Consider the following 22,926-nt stretch of genomic DNA (forward strand, 5'->3'; position numbering starts at 1 on the left):
CCCATACCATCACGCCGGGTGATACGCTAGTATGGTGATGATGAATACACGCTTCCAATGTGCGTTCACCGCGATGTCGCTAAACACGGATGCGACCATCATGATGCTGTAAACAGAACCTGGATTCATCCGAAAAAATGACGTTTTGCCATTCGTGCACCCAGGTTCGACGTTCAGTACACCATCGCAGAACCTCCTGTCTGTGATGCAGCGTCAAGGGTAACCGCAGCCATGGTCTCCGAGCTGATAGTCCGTGCTGCTCCAAACGTCGTCGAACTGTTCGTGCAGATGGTTGTTGTCTTCCAAACGTCCCCATCTGTTGACTCAGGGATCGAGACGTGGCTGTACAATCCGTTACAGCCATGCGGATAAGATGCCTGTCATCTCGACTGCTAGTGATACGAGGCCGTTGGGATCCAGCACGGCGTTCCGTATTACCCTCCTGAACCAACCGATTCCATACTCTGCTAACAGTCATTGCACCTCGACCAACGCGAGCAGCAATGTCGCGATACGATAAACCGCTATCGCGATGGGCTACAATCCGACCTTTATCAAAGTCGTAAACGTGATGGTACGCATTTCTCCTCCTTACACGAGGCATCACAACAACGTTTCGCCAGGCAACGCCAGTCAACTGCTGTTTGTGTATGAGAAATCGGTTGGAAACTTTCCTCATGTCAGCACATTGTAGGTGTCGCCACCGGCGCCAACCTTGTGTGAATGCTCTGACAAGCTAATCATTTGCATATCACAGCATCTTCTTCCTGTCGGTTAAATTTCGCGTCCGTAGCACGTCATCTTCATGGTGTAGCAATTTTAATGGCCAGTAGTATAGCATTCTTTGTGCGCTCCAGAAAAGTAAGGTACTTCCAAAAGTGAAAAAATGTTCAAGGTACAACACGTCATATACCTAGAACATAACAGACTGTAAGACATAAAAAAAACATTACAGTTCCATAAAAATTTGATGATTTATTCAACAGAAAGAGCATCACAAAATGAGCAAGTGTGCAACATGTTGTCCACCTCTGGCACTTAGGCAAGCAATTATTCAGCATGCGTTGACTCACAGAGTGGTTCGATGACACCTGAGGGATATCGTGATAAATTCTGTCCAATTGGCGCGTTAGATACCCAAAATTCCGAGCTGGTTGGATGCCCTGCCCATACGGCTCCAAACACTCTCAGTTGGGGAGAGATTCGGCGACCTTGCTGACCAAGGCAGGGTTGGGTAAGCACGAAAACAAATAGTAGAAACTCTCGTCGTGTCAGGCACTATTTTGCTGAAGTATAAGCTCACAATGGCTTGGTTCCAGAATGAGATTTTTAGTCTGCAGCGGAGTGTGCGCTGATATGAAACTTCCTGGCAGTTTAAAACTGCGATGAGGGGCAACAAAACGGGGCGTAGAATAAAGTCGACTTATGGTTGTGCTGTAAGGGAACTTGCTATGAAAAGAAACGGCATCCCAGACCATCAATCCTCGTTGTCGGGCTATGTAGCGTGAAAGTCAGTTGCGTATCCCACAGTCGTCTGGTGCGTCTCCAGACAAACCTGCGTTAGTCATCAGGGCTCACTTCGAAGCAGGGCTCATCACTGAAGACAATTCTACTCCAGTCAATGAGATTCCAGGCCAAACACGTGCCTGTAGTTGTCCCAGACAGCGGAGGGATAACAATCTGACTGTGCCCTCTGCTGGTGGTACTGTGTACTAGGTCCAGACACACTGTTTGCAGCCATCTTGGATAACGGTACTTGCATCATTAGCTGCCGTCATAGCCGCCATCTTCGGTTAAGTAACAGGATGGACGACAGTGCCCTTTGGTGGTAGCACAGTGTACTAGGTCAGTTGGAGTCCAGACCTCGTGGTGAACACATTGGATGGCTGTACTGCATGAAATTGTTTGAATAAAGACTGGTACATGCAAAATAAAGACTTACGTCCAGCACTGGTCTAGTCTTTTTCCCGTGAATCCCTAGGAGGAGGTGGCGGTCGGGTGACTTAGGTTAGTGGAGGTAGCCCAAGTCACCTATCTTCCAGGGATTTTCTTAGGTTAGTAGAGATGCATTATCCTGTTGGAATTTGAACTTTCCGCCATTTTTCTGGGGGTGGGGAGGGGAGGGGAGGGGAGGGGGTTAGGTTAGTGGAGGTAGCCAAACTGCCCCATCTTCCCTCCAAAATTCAAACTTCCCACCATTTCTTTTCATAGAATGGAACCTTTGGTTGTCATCTGCAGCATCCTCACAGCACAGTGATATGTCGATGATATTCTACGCCAGTTTTGTTGCCTTTCATGCCAAGCCATTCTCGGCTCATATTTCGGCAAGATAATGCCCGCCCGCAAATGGCAAGTGTTCCTACTGCTTGTCAAATCCTATCTTGCGCAGCAAGGTCGCCGAATCTCTTCACAAATTGAGAAGGTTTGGAGCTTTACGTACAGATCCCTTCAACCACGTCGGGATTTTGACAATCTAACGCCTCAGTTAGTCAGAATTTGGCACCATATACAACAACTCCGTTAATGAATGCCAAGCCGGATAAATGCTTGCATAAGGGCCAGAGGTGGATCAACGCGCTATTGACTTGCTCAATTTGTGAAGCTCTTTCTCTTAAATAAATCAGCCAACTTCTCTGAAATTGCAATGATTTGTTTGTTCGTTCATGTACATCACATCTACTGATTACCGTCCCGTTCGGAAAATTCCTTCGTGGTGCTCCATTTTTTGTCTTTGAGTGTAGTTACAAATGCTGTAAAAAAAAACAGAAAGTCATGTCTCTCAACAACGGGAACAGCAGAAAACGCCGGAAATCTGGTTCTGCCGGCCTGTGGTGCGAATTCCTTCATGTGGTTCTAAAACTGATCACTAAATTGAACTACCGACCGGAAGCAGCGTATGTTCCTGGGCACAGTATCTTCAAGGCGCAACATTCCCAACTACATGAAATTTTTGTGAGCTTTCATACTCTTGCCAAAGCGTAAAATATTTTACAAGAATTGCGATTCGATCCCAAGCGTACCGAAGTCCACTGTGAGTTGTATGCAGGTCGTACACCACTTAACCACCGCCCCGGTTAGGAAAGAACGTCTGTAACGGATGTTGATTACTTTGAACGCGATTTTCTGTTTAGAAAATGAGACCGTAGTGACGTTGTGACCTCGGCCTGTTCACAAGAAGTAATTTCTTGTGTAGCCCGACTAGAATGCCGAAGTTTGTAGAAAGCGGTGAGTGGCAGGGTGTGGCCTATCGTGAACACATTCACCTCAGCTGGCATACCCCTACAGCATAGCACGTGATCCACAACGGCGGATTTTACACTCCTGCTCTTCCGGAAAACATTTGAAGCGGTGCCCCAGTGCAGGTTATTGACCAAGGTGCGAGTATACGGTTTAGGTTCCCAGATACGTGAGTGGCTCGAAAATGTTTAAGCAACAGTACCCAGTAATGTGGTCCCCGACGGTGACGTATAGCCAGGAGTGCCCCATGGAAGTTGATAGGACCGTTTTTATTCTCTATACAAGGTGAACATTAATACAACAAAATCGACGAACTACAGAGAAGGATTTCTGATTGGAAATAGAGGAAAAAGATCCTACAAACATGTGTCCAGAAATGCACTGATGTCACAGTACATGGCGTAGGCGAATGACAGTTCCTCTGACCATGTGCCGTGTGTCCCCGTGTGTTGCAGGCAGTGTGACTGACGCAGTGTACTGTAAGCAGCAGAACGGTCCGGTATTCATGTTGAGAACAAGCCAAGAGGGTGTTTGTGTACTGCCATGCAGACGGAAACGCTCGAGAGGCAGCACGCCTGTAACAAAACAAGTACTCTCACGGACACCAACCACATCATACAACAATTTGAAGTTCTTTTTCGGCGTTCCTCTCATCATAAGTCCTCTGAGACAGACGAATGTGTTGGCCGGCTACTTAACTGGAGCTCGTACTAGCATTCGTCTCAATATCCTATCGAATCCGGTCCCTCAAATGTGGTGTACGCACAGTCCGCCAACTCCTTGCACATTCATCTGTCTGAAAGGACCCATGATCACTCAAACGCCCAAAAAGGGCCTGAAATTGTTTCTGTAAGTGTAGAAAACTGAATAATCAGAAGAAAAAAAATGGTTCAAATGGGTCTGAGCACTATGGGACTTAACTTCGGAGGTCATCAGTCCCCTAGAACTTAGAACTACTTAAACCTAACTAACCTAAGGACATCACAAACATCCATGCCCGATGAGGCAGGATTCGAACCTGCGACCGTAGTGGTCGCGCGGTTCCAGACTGTAGCGCCTAGAACCGCTCGGTCACTCCTGCCGGCTGATCAGAAGAGATGACTCTTATATGTGCGTAGTTAACAAAGATATCCCGCTCTTTTGTGCCCTTAATGGAGCAGTTGTCTTTGAAAAATCCAAAAAGTCGACTTTTTTAATTTTTGGCTTAAAATTTTCTATGGCAAGTCAACTTTATTGCAGTGTTCATCCCAAGTGCGGGAGAAACTCCGCTATCCAGCTACAAGGCGATTTGTGAAAAAGTCTTTCCGAAAACCATCGACAGATAGAAAATAATAGTCGGCCTAACAGACATTATGGAAATTATGAATGTGCTCGAACTTGAAATCGCGTATCGAACGGGCAGACCAGTGGAGACAGAAGCTGCCAAAGATGCCCGAAGGACCACTAAGGCCACGAAGAAAATGGAGGAGGACCTCCATTTGGATCCGGAAGGTTCCGTGTACGGTCCAGAGATCGCTGACTAGAGGTATGTTTAACTTAACTACAAAAAAATGTGACCCAAAATGTTAAAAGCGTTGTTCTCGAAACCACATTTTTCATAACGTAACTTGAGAACTGTACATATGATTTTGATCAGAATTTGATACTGGCATTCTAAATTGAATTATCTATCAGCGCACATAGCCGTTTTGCGATATCTTCAAATGCCTATTTTCGATGCAAGCTTTTGTCTGTCCCGATTTTGTGGGGGAAGAAAGTTACTTTTGTTTCAACAGGTCATCATTTTGTTAGATTTTAATATTTTTTTCAATTATGCTATGTATGCTAATACAAAACATTATAAAAATGACTTATGAAAGATTATTCTGATACAGGTCCAAAAGCAGGACTTTGGGAATTTCCGCTCACAACGAATCTTCCGGCTCCTACGGGTCCTTCCATATGGCGCAGCGATTACAAGGAGCGCCCAATGTTGATACAAAAATGATTTCTTAAAGCCAAAAGCGTAAAACCTATATCATAAGATTTACCATCAATTTTTATTTTACTTGAAAAATCACGGAAGAAGCTAATTTTTCATGCGTTCAAAGTGGGCTACTCACTTAAGTAGTAGAAGCTGTAAGGCTATCAGCTAACAGTCTTCAAATTCCGGCACTTCGCACTGGGCTTAAAAAAAAAAAAAAAAAAAAAAAAAGGCGAGATCTTTTGTTTTGTACTCTATTGTTGTGTGGGTAGGCAGAGAGATCGCTGGCCACAGCAGCGGTCGGCTGCGGTCACGTGGCTCGGAGTGACCATTGAAGAGTTTTGCGCGGTGTGAGGGCGGGCAGTTCTAGCAACGTTGTGAACTCAGGGTGTTAGGAAGTGAGGCTAGACAGGTGCACTTACCGATTTCCTGGTCTGGTCCTTGTCCAAACAGTATTATTAGGATACTTCTTCGATTTAACGATTTTTAATTTATTATACGATAAGGGTTTGTGATTGCTGCTACATGTGGATTTTTGCGATGGTTTCTTGTATCGGTCTTGTATAGTGTCTGTCTTTCGTATATTCCTTTGTGTAATGTTTACAAAGCATTTCCGATAATTCGCGATCTTGATTTTTGCATTTTTAAACAACCTATCTTTGTTGACTGTTTCCACGTGGTGCAAATCAGTGTTTCCTACATTTCCTGACTTTAAACCACTCCAACGTTATTCCTCTTCCATATTAATCATTTCAGTGAACTTCTTCAATGTTTCCAATGAGTCGTGTAACGTAGTGTTTCATAGTCAACTGATTCTTGTTCGTAGCTGCCAACACATGATTAATTAAGCTGATTCAAACAGCAATCTAAATTGTTTTCCGTTGTTGTTATTTCTTAATCTCTTTTCAATTTCCTTTGCTAAACGACCCACGTGGGGTAGGTAAGCCACTGGCTTCCCTTATGGTGCCCACTTTAATTCGCAATTTTTTTGCGATTGTGCTGCCGGATAGTAGCCAGACAGTTGCAAGTGAATCGGAAGACTTTATCGTGGTGTTCCTTTTGTGTTGCCAAACACTTGCGGACGTATGCAAGCTGTTAGTCGATCGGTTGCTGGTAGCGTATTATCATTTCTCCTGCACGTTACCCTTATCCACCCAGCATGGTAAGAGCAGTCATTTTTTCATAAATTCGTAAAACGATTGAGTCATACAACGATCCTACTGTAATCTCTTGGCCGCCCGCGGTGACCGAGTGGTTGTAGGCGCTTGTCTGGAACCGCGCGACTGCTACGATCGCAGGTTAGAATCCTGCCTCGGGCATGGATGTGTGTGACGTCCTTATGTTATTTAGGTTTAAGTAGTTCTAAGTTCTAGGGGACTGATGATCTCAGAAGTTACGTCCCATAGAGCTCAGAGCCATGTGAATCATTTGTAATCTCTTGTCCTACACATAAGTAAAATCTTTTCCACTCCATTGGGTGGTCAGTTTGACCTATATATTTACACATCTGTTTTGAAGAAACTACTGCTGTGTACACAGATGATATCACATGTGTACAGGTTTGTATTCGTTGTCCTACTTCTGCTCTTCTACCTCTGCGGATGCTGGTGTGGTTACGGTAAAGCTTGCAGTTCTGTTCTGGCTTCTTCGCGCTTTTTGTTCCTTTTACCTGTCGCTTCAAAATTTCTTACTGCTATATTTGCCTTATAGGTCCACATCCTACCTCCCATGCTTTTCTTATTTGCACAATACTATATAAGTTTCCCGTTACGAAGTTTTTAAAATTACCTATTTACCCATTGTAGAGGTTCATGATAGGACCAAGCTCCCTTTTCTTATTAATATTTTCCCCCTTTGTTCGTAGATAATCCGTTATTCCCCAAAAGGCTGAAAGGCGTATTACATAATGATTATTTTGCAACCAAGGCTGTTTTCTTTGTCAAACAACACATAAGTGTGTAATCGGAGAAGTATAATGTACGTGAAGTTTCATTGTTTAGTAAATATAGAGTCCAGGATTTGTAATTCTATTAACAACGTTCATATGCTCAAAAAATGGTTCAAATGGCTCTGAGCACTATGGGACTTAACATCTTAGGTCATCAGTCCCCTAGAACTTAGAACTACTTAAACCTAACTAACCTAAGGACATCACACACATCCATGCCCGAGGCAGGATTCGAACCTGCGACCGTAGCAGCCCCGCGGTTCCGGACTGCAGCGCTAGAACCGCACGACCACCGCGGCCGGCTCGTTCATATGCCTCAATGCCTTTAATGAATGTGCAATTAATTTCATTCCCATTCTTTTGCTGAGAAACTACAGATAGCATTCCCTCCTTTCCTCAAATTAATGAATGCCGATGAATAAACTGGACATACATAGGTCCAGTTCCGGTAATTCTGATGCGACAGGGCCCATAAGTAATAAAAATAACATTTCACATCACGGCATCTTGCAAGTGGAAACCGCACACCGCAAGGTGGCTTGCGGAGTGTTGATGCAAACGAATGCAGCGGTTAGCGCATCATTAGGTGTCGTAAACATACGAGGAGCGTTCATTAATTAATGCAACAATTTTTTTCTGAAACCAGGTCGGTTTTACTCAAGATTCCAATACACTATGTGAAACGTCTCCTTTGGAAAATTATAAATTACTGTGCTGATAAACCTTGAAAGGTGGCTACACAGAGTCACAGCGCCAAAGATTGCGCCAAAGATTATTATTCCGCCGCCTCCACTGGAGCAGTTCTTGTTGAGAGGATGTCGAGAGCAGTACTAGTTCAGAGAATGTCGTGTGCAGTTGTTCTGTTGGGCGAGAGAGTAGATGCTGTTCGGTTGGTGTAATGTATAGATGGAAGATGTTGCAATGATCACAGTGTATTTTTCATATGGAGGTAACAAAAAAAAAATTATATCACATTTCCTTAATGACAATGCCTCTTGGTCACAGGTTCAGTCAACAAAGCATCTGGCTCGTGTTCATGTGTTACGACTTGTAATTCTGGCTTCTATGTGCAATTATAATATTTCTGGTTTTTCAATTAGTCCATTGTAAATGGTGTTTAAAATTTCTTATCTTATTGAGGAAGAACCGTGCCAGATACATGTACGTTGAATCATACTACCACAGACAGAACAGTTACACTTGTGCTTTATTGTTTCGTAGCTTTTATAGATGCAGGGGACTTAATTAATCAATTGTGTTAATGGAAATTTCCCTTCTTTCTTTATTGTTATTTTATGCAGTCAGATGGAGTACTAATACTACTCAGGGCCAACCGGTTACGAGACTTCGTAACCGGATACACAGCTACTAAAATTATTGCATAATAATTAAGCCCCCATGCAACCTCTTACGTTGATTTTCAAACAGCTGAGCAAAACTGAACGTACTCAGACATTTCTCTCTTTACCTATTCTGATCAACAGTAACTGACACACAATTTTTATTTTTATTTATTTATTTTTTAGCGCAACGCAATCTGACTTTTCAATAATCCCTACAAAAGAGTCGCCCGGACTAACTATACCCTATACCTTTCATGAACCACTTACTTCACAAAAATCTTCGTTACTCAAACTACTGCAATACAGCGAGCGTCAATACTACCAGCTAAATAAAAGATTCTAACTACTGAAGGCACTAACTACTGATAGGCATAGATAGCAAATAAAAGATTTTGATAGAGAACAAGCAATGTATTTACCTTAATAGTGTTCAAAACTCATAATACATATATCAGTTCATGGCATCCAGTCTTAGAAATTTCCTTTTTTTCTGATGGACACACGTCCAGATCGTCCGCTATCAAAACTCTGCCATCTCTCTCCCCACATCCACCACTGCTGGCGGCTCACATCCAACAGCACAACGCTACGTGCTGTTCACACCCTGCTGCCCAACACTACAATAGCGAATATTCCAACAATGCAACAAGCCACAGACTGCACACAGCATAGTCAGTGATGCTCATACATAGCGCTACGTGGCGTTACCAACATAGAAACCTAAATAGTCTACTTACACATGTAATTCCCCAGTATTTTAGCTAGAAAAACCAATTTTTCAACATGATCCCCGTTCAATGTGATGGCCTTACGCCAACTTAAAGGTGAAGGCCTGCATTCCTGCTTGGTACCATTCTACTCGTCGGTGTCGGAGCCATCTTGCGGCATCAGTAACCTCCCCACCACCTACGTACTCCTTTCCGCGGAGTACATCCTTCATTGGGACAAACAGATGCAAGTGGGAAGGGGCGAGATCCGGGCTAAGGTGGATGAGGAGGAAGAGTGGAAGGAAGTTTTGTGAGCTCTTCTCGGGTGTGCAGACTTGCGTAAAGCCTTACGTTGTCATGGAGTTCATTTGCATGTTCGTGACGACGAACACGCTGGAGTCGTTTCTTCAATTTCCTGAGAGGTACACAACTTTGAGTGCCCGAACTGGTAGACGGATGTGTCAGCACTGTCAACAGAAACGTCCAGTTGATCAGCGAGGTGTTTGAGTGTCATCCGCCGATCACCTCGAATGGGAGTGTCCGAAAGTTCCAGCACTGTAGGAGTCACAGCTGTTTGCGACCTTGTTACGGTGGTGTCAGGCGCCTCGCCCAACGACTCGCCGTGCTTTTGTTCACTGACAGGTCTCCGTGAACATTCTGCAAGCGTCAACGACTGTCTGCGATGCTACGGTTTTCCGCAAAAAGAAACTCAATGGCAGCTCTCTGCTTGGGAAGCAGCTAGGTTACAGACGCCATTTTGAAGGCTGCTTCTTGCCCCGGCGCCTAACAGAACTTCATGAAACTGTAGGGACTGAAGCGGGAATAATCCACAATGTTGTTGTTGTTGTTCTGGTCTTTAGTCCTGAGACCGGTTTGATGCAGCTCTCCATGCTACTCTATCCAGTGCAAGCTTCTTCATCTCCCAGTACCTACTGCACCCTACATCCTTCTGAATCTGCTTAGTGTATTCATCTCTTGGTCTCCCTCTACGATTTTTACCCTCCACGCTGCCCTCCAATACTTAATTGGTGATCCCTCGATGTCTCAGAACATGTCCTACCAACCGATCTCTTCTTCTAGTCAAGTTGTGTCACAAGCTCCTCTTTTCCTCAATTCTGTTCAATACCTCCTCATTAGTTATGTGATCTACCCATTTAATCTTCATTATTCTTCTGTAGCACCACATTTCAAAAGCTTCTATTCTCATCTTGTCCAAACTATTTATCGTCCATGTTTCACTTCCATACATGGCTACACTCCATACAAATACTTTCAGAAACGACTTCCTGACATTTAATTCTATACTCGATGTTAACAAATTTCTCTTCTTCAGAAACGCTTTCCTTGCCATTGCCAGTCTACATTTTATATCTTCTCTACTTCGACCATCATCAGTTATTTTGCTCCCCAAATAGCAAAACTCCTTTACTACTTTAATTGTCTCATTTCCTAATCTAATTCCCTCAGCATCACCCGACTTAATTCGACTACATTCCGTTATCCTCGTTTTGCTTTTGTTGATGTTCATCTTATACCCTCCTTTCATGACACTGTCCATTCCGTTCAACTGCTCTTCCAAGTCCTTTGCTGTCTCTGACAGAATTACGATGTCATCGGCGAACCTCAAAGTTTTTATTTCTTCTCCATGGTTTTTAATACCTACTCCGAACTTTTCTTTTGTTTCCTTTATTGCTTCCTCAATATGCAGGTTGAGTAACATCGGGTATAGGCTACAACCCTGTCTCACTCCCTTCCCAACCACTGCTTCCGTCTCACACCCCTCGACTCTTATAACTGCCACGATGTCACACAAGAAATCCCACATTTTTCCAATCGAAAGTTACCGAGAAAAAAACGTGTTGCTTTACGTATTGAATGCCCCTCGTGTAATATGGCGATTGGTGGAACACGCACAGCACAGCGAAGGACACAGAGACCGCGGAGCTTTCGCCGACAAATGGTGCGCGCGGCCCGTAATTAATGAGCAGGCCCCGTCAAGACGGATCTGGTCCGGCGTGGGCGCGGCCATCGCCGCTTCCCGGAATGTGGCGGCGCCCGCCGGCTTCTGATGTCCCCGCGGAGGAAACCGCCGGCCCGTCCACTGGGCCAGTCATCTCTATTTTCAACGGCTGACCGATATCGGCTGGAGAATCCACCATTACTCACCTTTAGCTAGCACCTTTACTCTCCTATAGCTAGCCTGAGAGTTTATGCTTATAGCTGCGCCAATAGCTGGGAGGAATACACTCATTGAAATAATGAGGAGGCTGAGAAAAAAACACAGGGAGCGGAAGGTTATCTACAGCTTGTGCAGGAAACAAATTACTGTTTCAAGAGTCGAAAGACATGACAGGAAGCAGTAATTGAGGAAAGAATGAGACATGTTTGAGGCCTATTACCCACCTTAATCAGTTTCTAGAAAGTGAATAAAAATTCATAGAGAAGAAATTAAAACTTTGAGATTTCTCGGTACCATTGCAATCCTGCCAGATACGGCAGAGGACCAATCGAGCAGGACCTGAAACGATGATTGAAACGATGTTGTAAAATGAATATCAAGAAAAGTATATCAAGGGTGTAGGAATGTAGTCGATTTAAAACAGGTGATTGTGTGACAATTACTTTAGGAAATGCGACTCTAAAAGGAGGCGATTTTGCGCAGCAACGTAACTGTCGATGGCTGACTTAAAGAGGATATAAAATGCAGACTCACATCAGCAAGAACAGCGCTTATAACAAAGAGAAATTTGCTAACGTCGAATATAAGTTTAAGTGATAGGAAGTCTTTTCTGAGAGCATTTGTATGGAATGTAGCCTTGTGCGGAAGTTAAAGGTGGATGATAAACATTTCACGCAAGAAGAATATGGCGCTACAGAAGTGTTGAAAACCATATAGGTATATCGAATAACTAGTGAGGAGGTAGTGAATAGAACTGGAGAAAAGAGAAATGTGTGGCACAACTTGACTAAAAGGAGGGATGAGTTGGTAGGGAATTGTCAATTTGGTAATGAAAGGAACTGTGTGTGTGTGTGTGTGTGTGTGTGTGTGTGTGTATCTGTTTTGGGTATGGGGAGGTTTGGGGGCTTGCACATGATATGTAGTCTTCGGACCGAAGGCCAGAAAAAGAGCTGGTCTGTACACATAGGCCAAACATGCAGAAACTTTAGTGCTCGGTATTCTGATCAGCTCAGTCCATTACAAAGCTATAAATAAAGCCACGTTCACAAATTACCTAAAAGAGAAAAGCACTGCGCAACAAATGTTCCAATAGAAGTTAAGTCTTCAGAGGACTTGGAGGTGAATTTCTACACCCTATATCGACCTTGACCTGGTGAATTTCTATAACCCTTATCGACCTTGGCCTCTCGGGCTAGATGTTTTACCTGAAATAACACGATATATTTTTTTAAAAAAAAGAAAAGTACACCAAATGAAACATCAGAGAGTACTTCCACGGGGTAACATATACCGCACGACTCTTTCACTCTCTCTCTCTCTCTCTCTCTCTCTCTCTCTCTCTCTCTCATTCACACGCACACACACACACGCGCACACACACACACACACACACACACACACACACACACACACACACACACACCTCTGCGTGAGCCCTTACAGAAGACCCTTACAGAGGACAGTGTCGCGCATTCGATTACCGCAGTTCCCAACTGCGATAACTCGGTACACGGCGAAACATTTCAACAGCGCCACATGCACAGGAAGAGCACGACGCATAACGCGTAAACATTTTCAGTAACAAGGCAAGACTCAATGCCTATGTCGCACAGCGAGTTTCTTTTTCTTTTGTTTCGTTTCGCATACTGAATGAAATGAGATTCGCGCAAGTGGTCAATGGTGTGAGAAATCCGTGTGCGAAATACATCCTGCACAACACTTGAAGAAAACTCAATATGAGAATAAGCGGAAGTACGACACAACAATCACAGCTAGTGTTTCCAGTTTTCGATGGAAAACATTGTTTATCCTACACAAAAATACACACTGAATCGTGACTATGTAGATGAAATCTTGCAAGTCCATGAACTGTATATTTACTAAAAAATGCCATTTGATGAAATCTAATTGTAAGTCCTCACTGACGCAAAGTATGACGAGAAACAACTACAAAAATGGAAGGACGTATTATGACAGACAAGACCTAAAAGAACAAATGAAATCGTTGAAACACTTCTATAGTAAAAGAAATGAGACTTGATAGTGCTAAAACTAATGTGAGTAATGAAAAATAAAATTGATATTTTTGGCACCCAGAAGAAAAGGAAACTGCTAATGAAAGCTGAAGACATAAACTGTACAGCATATTCCTTACCGTGGAGACCTATATTACGTAGAAATAAAACGAGGGACGCTACCGTTTTGAAGGGTGAACTGAAATGATCGACAGCTAAGTGGTCTTATGAAACTACTTCTCCTCTCGGCAATGTCACTAAGGCACCGGACGAAATAACCCGCTCATTTCTCTTGTGTAAACAAACAGGAGTCAGGTGGTACACATTGCAACGCGTAGCCGCGAAACGCTGGCACCTGATGCAAATTCCTGACGACTGTGCACCGGTTCTTCGGGATCCGGTCCGGTCTGGAGAGTCCCCGACGCGGTGTTGACATTCTCCACCTGTATCCCCAGACGTGAAGTATGTGAGCGCAAGATTCATAACGCATGTTTGTCGTCTATATATATGTTCTCTGGAAAATCCACCGTTATGAACATATAACTGAAGCATTCTTATACATAAGGAACTTGGTTTGAATACGTATTTATTGCGTACAGAGCACTTGCCAGCAGAAGAACGAGAAGAAGAAGAAAAGAAAAAGGTAGGACAGAAGAAAGCAAACAAGGAATGTCCCTGCAACTGAATAAGTGAATAAAAGGCTGTTTGTTTGCCTGCCATGTGTGTTTGCTTTCTTTTATTTTTAGAGTTTCCTGAGAGAAATGTAATTCATATTTTGGATCTTACTGTATGCGTGTGCTGGGTATGTGATAAAATAGTTTTAAACACGTTTCTGTGTAGCAGTCATTTTGGCATTAGCCTCTTCCTATTAGGTTAAAAAAAAACTAGCTTCTGTAGCACACGTTCTGAAGCTTTTAAAATGTTTTGATTCAACTTACGATGTCGTATGGTCCTTTCCCCACGTCTGTTTTAGTAATGTAGCTGTAATTCAGTTATCCCGTACAGTACGGACTGTCTTACAGTATGGACATGAACCTTCATAAGTGGAACAAGATATAAAAGTTATAAGACTGACAAACCATAACAGAAAGCTGACGTTACAAGAAACTTTCCCCATAAGAAAGCCCTTTAAATGATAGAATGTCGTGAATGACGGAGTAATGTAAGTAGTAATTCACTCACCATGCGAGCTGTATAAAACGAAAGTGACGTGAAAGATAGAACAGAATCATACTAAACACTAACTCATCAAATCTCGCAACCGTCACCAAAAAACAGGCGCGAGCGAGCGTAACACATACACATACACATACACACACACACACACACACACACACACACACACACACACACACACACACACGCAAATTATAAGTCAATAGCGGCTCTTATATTTCGACTCCTCTGTCAGCCCCTTCGAATTGTGCGCAGCATTTTGGATAATCATGTATGTTGATAAAACTGGATCCTTTAGGAGAAGAGGGGACTATTCGCCACTGCTAAGCGCAGTGAACGCTGAGAGTAAATTTACTTCGAAACGCTAATAGCTACAAATTCTGTCACAAATACGGACGGAGGATAGGTCTTAATGGATGCCAGGAACCATAAAGGTGGGGAAAAGAGAGGGAGAGAGAGAGAGAGAGACCGTAGTTCAAACAGGCACTTACCTTGTCAACGCTCAGCTGTGCAAGTGCTGCACCTGGAAATAAAAGCAAAACCTGAGTTATTCTTATATTCTAGGAAGTACCATAGAGTAGCGGTTTGCTAAGAAATGAATTTATTTTATTTTATAATGCGTTGTTCCACACATGTCACGATTTCTATCTAAATAACACACATCAAGAACTACGTGTATATGATAAGTCAACATGCTGGCCAGGTGTATACTCCTACACAGCACATTGGTTAAACCTAAGAAAAGTAATATATCAGTCTCTCACGCTAGCCAAGGTACTAGTGAAACGTCATTAAATTTAATAAAAAAAATTGCACAGTTTTCTTATGTGTTACATTCGCTACTAGTTTTATACTGAAACATAATATATCACTCTCTGACACTACTCATGGTCCTAGTGACACGTAAATAAATTTTATAAAATAGATGCACAATTTTCTTATATATTACACTCGCTACTTTTTTTGACTGAAACTTCGTCTACCGAGAAGAAGGAATTGCCCAGGAGAAACTCTTTCAGATGAGTTTTAAAATTTGCTCTGCAACTCGTCGAAGATCTTAGGCCATAAATGTCGTATTTAATAATAAAACGGCAACGCCATAACATAAGATTCAGTCTTGATGGGTGCTGGGTTGTTAGTTTAGAAAATTTCAGTGAGAAAGGCGACAGTTCTAAAAAGTTAAGTCAATTATTTATTCACTTTTATTTGTGAGCTAAACATTGATCATGCGGACACTTCTACATAATTTCGTGGCGACACAACGTTCGCCACAGGAAAACAGGTTACGATCCTAGTTCAAGTAATAATGAGCTAAGTTTTTTTATGAAACTCGAGATACACGTAGAATTAGAAACAGCGCGACGGTAAGTGCAGCACGTCCAACATTATAGTTTGAGTTCAAGAAACCTTTTTCGCATTAATACAGATTCTTATTTAGATCACGAAACAAAACAATTATTTGTACTTTGTGGAATCGGAAACGCCAGAACTTGTCAGCCATCCAATAGACGGCACAAATGGTCGTGCGATATGCCAAGTTTTCGTTAATCATTACGGTGAAAACGTGTTTCTTCATGTGTAACACATATTAGCACCAGGTACCAACAAACTGATAAGATTCACAAAAAAACGCGTAAAATAAGTCCACGTATTTGTAGTTATCATTGAGAAGATGTCCGTGTAACGATCTTATGTAGCCCAAGGAAACTAATTCCGAAGTAATGGTAACTTCAGCTGTCTAAAATAACTGTGTGATGTCCTCAAAAAGGCTCTGTGACTGTACACAGACAATGTGGGCAACCTACAGCGATATGGTTTTGCGTGTGATATGTTTGTAAATACAGGGTGTATCAAACAGAATCGTCCGATTTGGGACGTCTATATCTCTGAAACTAAGTAACATATGCAACGAATTTTGTTGTTTGATGAACAGGAAACTCATACAGTCTTTTTCATACCTTTTCATAGGTGTTCAGTATGACCCCCTTGAGATGCATGGCATGCGGTATTCAAATTGTTCCCACATTGCTGCGAGGATGTCTTTAAGTTACAGCTTCCACAGCTGCTGTTATGTGATGTCTCAGTTCATTCATTGTTGTTGGTAACGGAGGCACACAAACAGAGTCTTTTATAAACTCCCACAAGAAGTAACCACATACAGTCAGGCCCGGTGACCATGTAGGATTGTAGGCCAATAATGTAAGGCTGAATCATTTGGTCCAGTGCGTCCGATCTATCGTTCACTAATCCTTTGATTTAAAAATTCCCGCACTTCCAGATGCCAATGTGGCGGTGCCCCATCCCGTTTGTAAATGAAGACGTTCGAACCAGTTTCCAACTGCGCGAAACGAAGTTCTCAAGCACATCGGGATATGTGTTTCCTGTAACAGTGTTCTTGGCAAAGAAAAATGGACCATACATCTTTTTCCGTGATACTGTATAAAACACATTAAATTTTGGAGACTCCCTCTCATGTTGTACAACTTCATGTTGTTGTTCCGTACCCCATATTCTCACATTATGATGGTTCACCTTACCATTTAAATGAAGTGTTGCCTCGTCATTAAACACTAAGCGTGGAAGAAAACTGTCATCCTCCATCTGGCCAAGAACGAAATTACAGAACTCGACACGTTGTTGTTTGTCACCTTCACGAAGAGCTTGTAGTAACTGAATTTTGTATGGTTTCATGTGTGAACGTCGACGCAACACACGCCAGATGCACATCGGGGCATGTTGAGCTGGCGAGCTGCACGGAGAACGGATTTCTGCGGAGTCCTGAAACTATGGCGGATGCGTTCGACGTCTGTGTCAGTCACTCAGGGACGGCTCGGCGATTTGGCTTTACACAAACAACCTGTTTCTCGGGATTGTTCATGCCATCGTCTAATGCTCTGTGCTGTAGGGGATCCACATAATACCTGGTACGAAAGTCACGCTGAACAGTTATTACTGACCCGCACTGCGCAAAACGTAGAACACAAAACGCTCTCTGTTCTCCCGACACCATTTCTACTAGTACTGAAGTGGGCGCTCACTGCTGCTACCTAGCGGGAACCACGTTAAACTCGAGAGTTTGCTCTTTCTAACAGTACGTTGTTCACGCACATATCTCAAATAACGTAATGGTTATGGTTTTTTTTAAATATCAGGCGATTCTTTTTGATACACACTGTATACAGAATTTCGGAGCCTATATAAATATTTTTTTCCTTTTGTTATTTCGATTTATTCATTATGTTTAGTAACGATTGTCAACACATTTCAATATTACAAGGACATAAACGTTTCATTGCATCTTTGCTATAAGAGAGCTTGTTAACTATCGAAACTGCCCCCCCCCCCCCCTCCGAGTCCTTTTGTATTCCCCTCCTCTGCCTTCCCCACTCCCTGTCGCGTCTGCTCAATACCCCCCACCCCTCTTATGGGTCCTCATCCTCCATCGGCTCCTTCCACCCCTCCCCCCCTCGCTTTTCCTCTCCTTCCACCCCCTCTTTTCTTTTTCCCATCATCTGTGCAGTTTCCCCCCACCTGATCTCGGCTGTGGTGTGTCACATTTGCCAACTTTTTAGTGCAGTGTTCCAGTGGATGTTTAGTGTTGTTCGTCTTTCTAGTGTTGCGAACAGAAACCAGCCTGTCGCCGTGTTTTTTAATTGTCTGTCTATCATTTTACCTGTCTGCTTCTTATGTATTTTATTAGCATCATCATCCCTTTGTTCTATGTTTTAAGTTCCACGATTTTTTCGCCATGTTACTATTTCAGTCTCCGATTTTATCGCCTGTTTTTATTATTTATTCTCTTCATCTTTTTAAAACAAAGTCTGTATGCTGAATAGCGGCATACTAAGCTGCTGCCAGCCCGCCCCCTTCGGGGGGAATCGAAATTCAATAAACAAAAAAAAAAAAATCGAAACTGGAGAATTGAACTTTAGGGGCGGTGACGAAGAAGAGTCGCATACTGTTGACATGACAGCATGTCTGGTTGGTTGGTTTTTCGTGCGTTAAGGCACGACTAAGGATTTAAATTGATATGTGTACCTTACGACTGTGAAGTGCAGAAATACAGTGATTAACACTGAGTGAACGTCGAGCTGTGCGCTGCGCTTCTATTCGTGGATGAACTGAGACAGTTTTAGTGTGTGCAATGAACGCAGATCGGTGGGTTGCTGTTGAAACAATACGTGTGCCCGTTAACAGATTTGAGCATTTCGAAGACTGTGCTTCAATGTGAATAAACATTGAACTGTGTCGTATCTCTCATAGAAATTAAATTATTTCGCTTGTGTCATGGAGTGCGATATTGTATAGACAAGTACAAGCTGGAACTGCAGTGCCAGGACGTCAAGCTCACGAAGACACTTATCATTACCTGCAACACATATATAAGGCATGTGGAGACATTACTGGCATCACGTATCATCGGCACCATACACTCTAAGATTCCTGCGAGGAAGTGAGGCGCAACCAAAACGTAGATTTTTTGAAAAAGATTGCTAAACAGAATCAGGCTCAATTATACAAAAGTTGTGTGTTGATTTCTCTTTAAAATAAAACGCTGTTCGTGTTGTAATTTGTCGATCTAAAACAACATCGTCACTGCAACAGTACAAAAATAATGTTTCCTCCACATACTTCCCTACAATTTTTCTGTTACTTCGAAAATAATAGCTCCACGTGCTCCTACGCGTTCAGTGCATTTGCCATGTTTCGCAGAGTCTGATTTCTCACCTAATAAAAAAAAAAAAAAAAAAAAAAAAAAAAACAACTCCCTGTAGTGAGCAAATTTGCAAACCGCCATTATATGGCGTGTGCGCAACTTACCTTAAATGTACTCTCTTCTGATTGATCGAAAACGGCAACCCGCGCTATATTCAAATTTGACAGCTGGTGTACATTACATGTAATTTGGGACTGGTTTATTTATAAGGGGCAACCAAATGAAAACGAGTCACATGTTGACAAGGTTGTTTCGACCGCGCTGCAGAAGTTTCGCTGGGAACCGCTTACAAGTCCCCCGTAGAGTCAAGATCTCTCACCGTGGGAATTACATATTTTCTGGGACTTGTAGAAAGATGTTCGTGGTCGTCGGTTTGGTTCAGACGAAGAAGTACACGCCTGGGTACAATCATGGTTCATAGGCAACCGTAAATATTTTTCCATGAAGGCAATGGCCGTCTTGTGTCACAATGGGGATAACTGTATTAACAGTTATGGCGATTACTTTTGAAGTAATAAACAGTTTACTTACTTTTTTCAATCTGCCTTGTTTTCATTTGACTGCCCCTCATACAATATTACGCTAGTTGTATGGGTCGGGCGCATCAGTGTTTTTTGAGTATTCAGTGCTTATCTGGGTGCAAGCAGGTCTTCCGGCCCAGACTTTATACCAATTAGGTTCCTTTCAGAGTATGTTGATGCAATAGCTCCATATTTAAAAACAGTGTACAGCCGCTCGCTAGACGAAAGGTCCGTACACAAAGACTGGAAAGGCGCACAGGTCATACCAACAATGAAGAGGGGTAGTAGCAGTTATCCATAAAATTACAAGCCCATATCATTAACGTCGGTATCCAGCAGGATTTTGGAACATATATTGTTTTCGAACATTACGTATTACCTCGAAGAGATCAGTCTATTGACACGCCGTCAACACCAATTAGAAAACATCGTTCTTGTGAATCACCACTAGCTCTTTACTAACACGAAGTGCTGAGCTCTATTTACAAGAATTTCATATTGATCCCGTATTTCTAGATTTCCAGAAGGCTTGAAATTGCATGCTTGTGGAATATCATCTCAGTTATGTGGCTGGATTCGTGATTTCCCGTCAGTCACAGTTCGTACTAATTGACGGGAAGTCAGCGAGTAAAATACGAATATAAGTGATTGTTGGCGTTCCCTAAGATAATGTTATACGCCCTCTGTTGTTCCTTATCTATATAAACGATTTGAGAGACAACCTGAGCAGCCATCGTAGGTTGTTTGCAGATGATGCTGTCGTTTATCACCTAGTACTGTCATCACAACACCAAAACAAACTGAAAAACGATTTAGAAAAGATATCTGTACGGTGCGAAAATTGGCAATTGACCCTAAATAATGAAAAGCGTGAGGTCATCCACATGAGTGATGAAAGGAATCCGTTAAATTTCGATTACACGAAAAATAAACAAATCTAAAGGCTGTAAAATCAACTAAATACCTAGGAATTACAATTACGTACAATTTAAACTGAAAAGAACACGGAGAAAATGTTGTGGGAAGGTAAACCAAAGTCTGCGTTTTACTGGCAGAACACTTAAAAGAAGTAACAGACGTACTAAAGAGACTGTCTACACTACGCTTATCTGTCCTCTGTTGGAGTACTGCTGGGCGGTGTGGGATCCGTACCAGATAGGATTACCGGCGTAAATCGAGAAATTTCAAACAAGGGCAGGAAGTTTTGTATTATAGCGAAATAGGGGAGACAGTGCCACGGACATGGTACAGGATTTGGGGTGGATATCATTAACACAAAAGCGTTTTTCGTTGCGGCAGAATCTTCTCACGAAACTTCAATCACCAACTTTCTCCTCCGAATGGGAAAATATTTTGTTGACGCCGACCTACATATGGAGGAAGGTCCATCACAATAAAATAAGGGAAACGAGAGCTCCCACGGAAAGATATAGGTTTTCGTTTTTTCTGCGCGCTATTGGAGACTGGAATAATAGAGAATTATTGCGAAGGTGGTTCAAATGTTCAAATGTGTGTGAAATCTTATGGGACTTAACTGCTAAGGTCATCAGTCCCTAAGCTTACACACTACTTAACCTAAGTTATCGCTACTTAACCTAAGTTATCGTAAGGACGAACACACACACCCATGCCCGAGGGAGGACTCAAACCTCCGCCGGGACCAGCCGCACAGTTCAGAAGGTGGTTCGATGAAGCCCCTGCCACGTACTTAAGTGTGATTTGCGGAGTGTCCATATACATGTAGACGTACATGTATACTCACTATTCGACATATTTATATTTGCACTGTATACTTGTTACAGCTACATTTAGTACCAGAGGCTGATGTTTGTTTAATTTTCTTGATCCTGGTTTGAATAACGGTAAAGGACGGATGTATTGGTACAGCTTTATCGCTTCTGAGTTGTACTTTTTGAGTTTGCAGTATACAGTCCCGTCACGAACAGTCGACTTCAGCAGTTTCAGAAGTGTTGAAAGGTCCCTGAGTAATTTGTTACTCAAGTGACATCCAGTAATTAGTTCACGTTCGAAGTCACTGTCTCCTGACCGATTAATCCCGCAGTTACTGTCTCTTCACTGACAATGCTTCCCACTTGCTTTTACACTGGCGGGACCGTCTCTCGTGACCTCTAGTGGTCAGTGCCGGAATACGAATGGTTGTCCACATGTCTTTGATTAGATAGTGCAGAAGCAACAACCTCATCTTCAACGCCTCGGAGGCCGGATTGTTTACTTTATCAGCACCCTCTCTGGAGCGAGCGATACTGGAGAGGACGATGGTGGAAGCTGAGAGCTGACCCGACAGCCTACACAAAACGAAACGAGCAAATTTTGAAGGTTTATTCCAGTTCGCAGACAGCTAACTCCAAACAGCTAGGAGTTACGTGCCCCAGTCAAGCACCCTTTCAAAATTTGGGTTTTGAAACGGAATGAAAATGAGTCTTTACATAAATCGCCTTTGTCTACGCGTCAACTCTACGTCCCTGCCTGGTTTCTCACTTGGGGCTTTCAGGACTGCTGTCAGTCAGTGCTGACCACTCCTCAGCAAATACAGTGTCTCCCTCACTGGCGAGATATGCTCGTCCGACGCGAACCTCCGCATTCCGGCGTTATAACCCGGCGAGGCCGGGATTTCCGTGTCGACTGCGGGCCAGCGGAACCGCGAGCGGTCGGCGAAGGACCGCGCAGATAGCAATCAGCTGCCGGTCTTGCTAGACTCCCTATTTGCATTCGTTTGCATAAACGCTAGTGGAGCGAGCGGACAGCGAAAACTCCGCCTCCTTAGCTGGAACAGGTGTATCGCCACTTCCGTTGCGGACTTCCCAATTCTGATCTCACCCGCGCGGCTTTCAGTCATTATGTTTGGTCCACCTGCTCCGGTTTGTATGGCTATTACACTAAACTGACATGTGTGTGTAGACTGACGGCTAACGACAAAAGAACAACCAGCGTACCTCAAATGTTACATGTAACAATAAGATCGCATTCCAGAATATTTTGTGTGTTAAAATGATCGTTTCGGATTCAATGTTTTAGTAGATTATCTGTATTGTTAATTGTATCAATCCATAAATTTACCTTGAATAAATAAATGGCACACATCGCTCACACATTGCTCGG

At 43.0% G+C, this 22,926-nt stretch overlaps 1 protein-coding gene across 2 annotated transcripts in view; it reads right to left on the reverse strand.

Moving 5' to 3' along the window:
- Positions 1–22,926, reverse strand: part of LOC126187902 (uncharacterized) — a 1,224,785-nt gene that overhangs the window by 190,321 nt on the left and 1,011,538 nt on the right. For both annotated transcript variants that reach the window (XM_049929256.1, XM_049929255.1), the window contains one exon: positions 15,060–15,091. The gene's annotated coding sequence lies outside the window, so the exon portion shown is untranslated. The remainder of the gene's footprint in view (positions 1–15,059; positions 15,092–22,926) is intronic.

This window comes from Schistocerca cancellata, chromosome 5, assembly GCF_023864275.1.
Source record: "Schistocerca cancellata isolate TAMUIC-IGC-003103 chromosome 5, iqSchCanc2.1, whole genome shotgun sequence".
Lineage (NCBI taxonomy): Eukaryota > Metazoa > Arthropoda > Insecta > Orthoptera > Acrididae > Schistocerca > Schistocerca cancellata.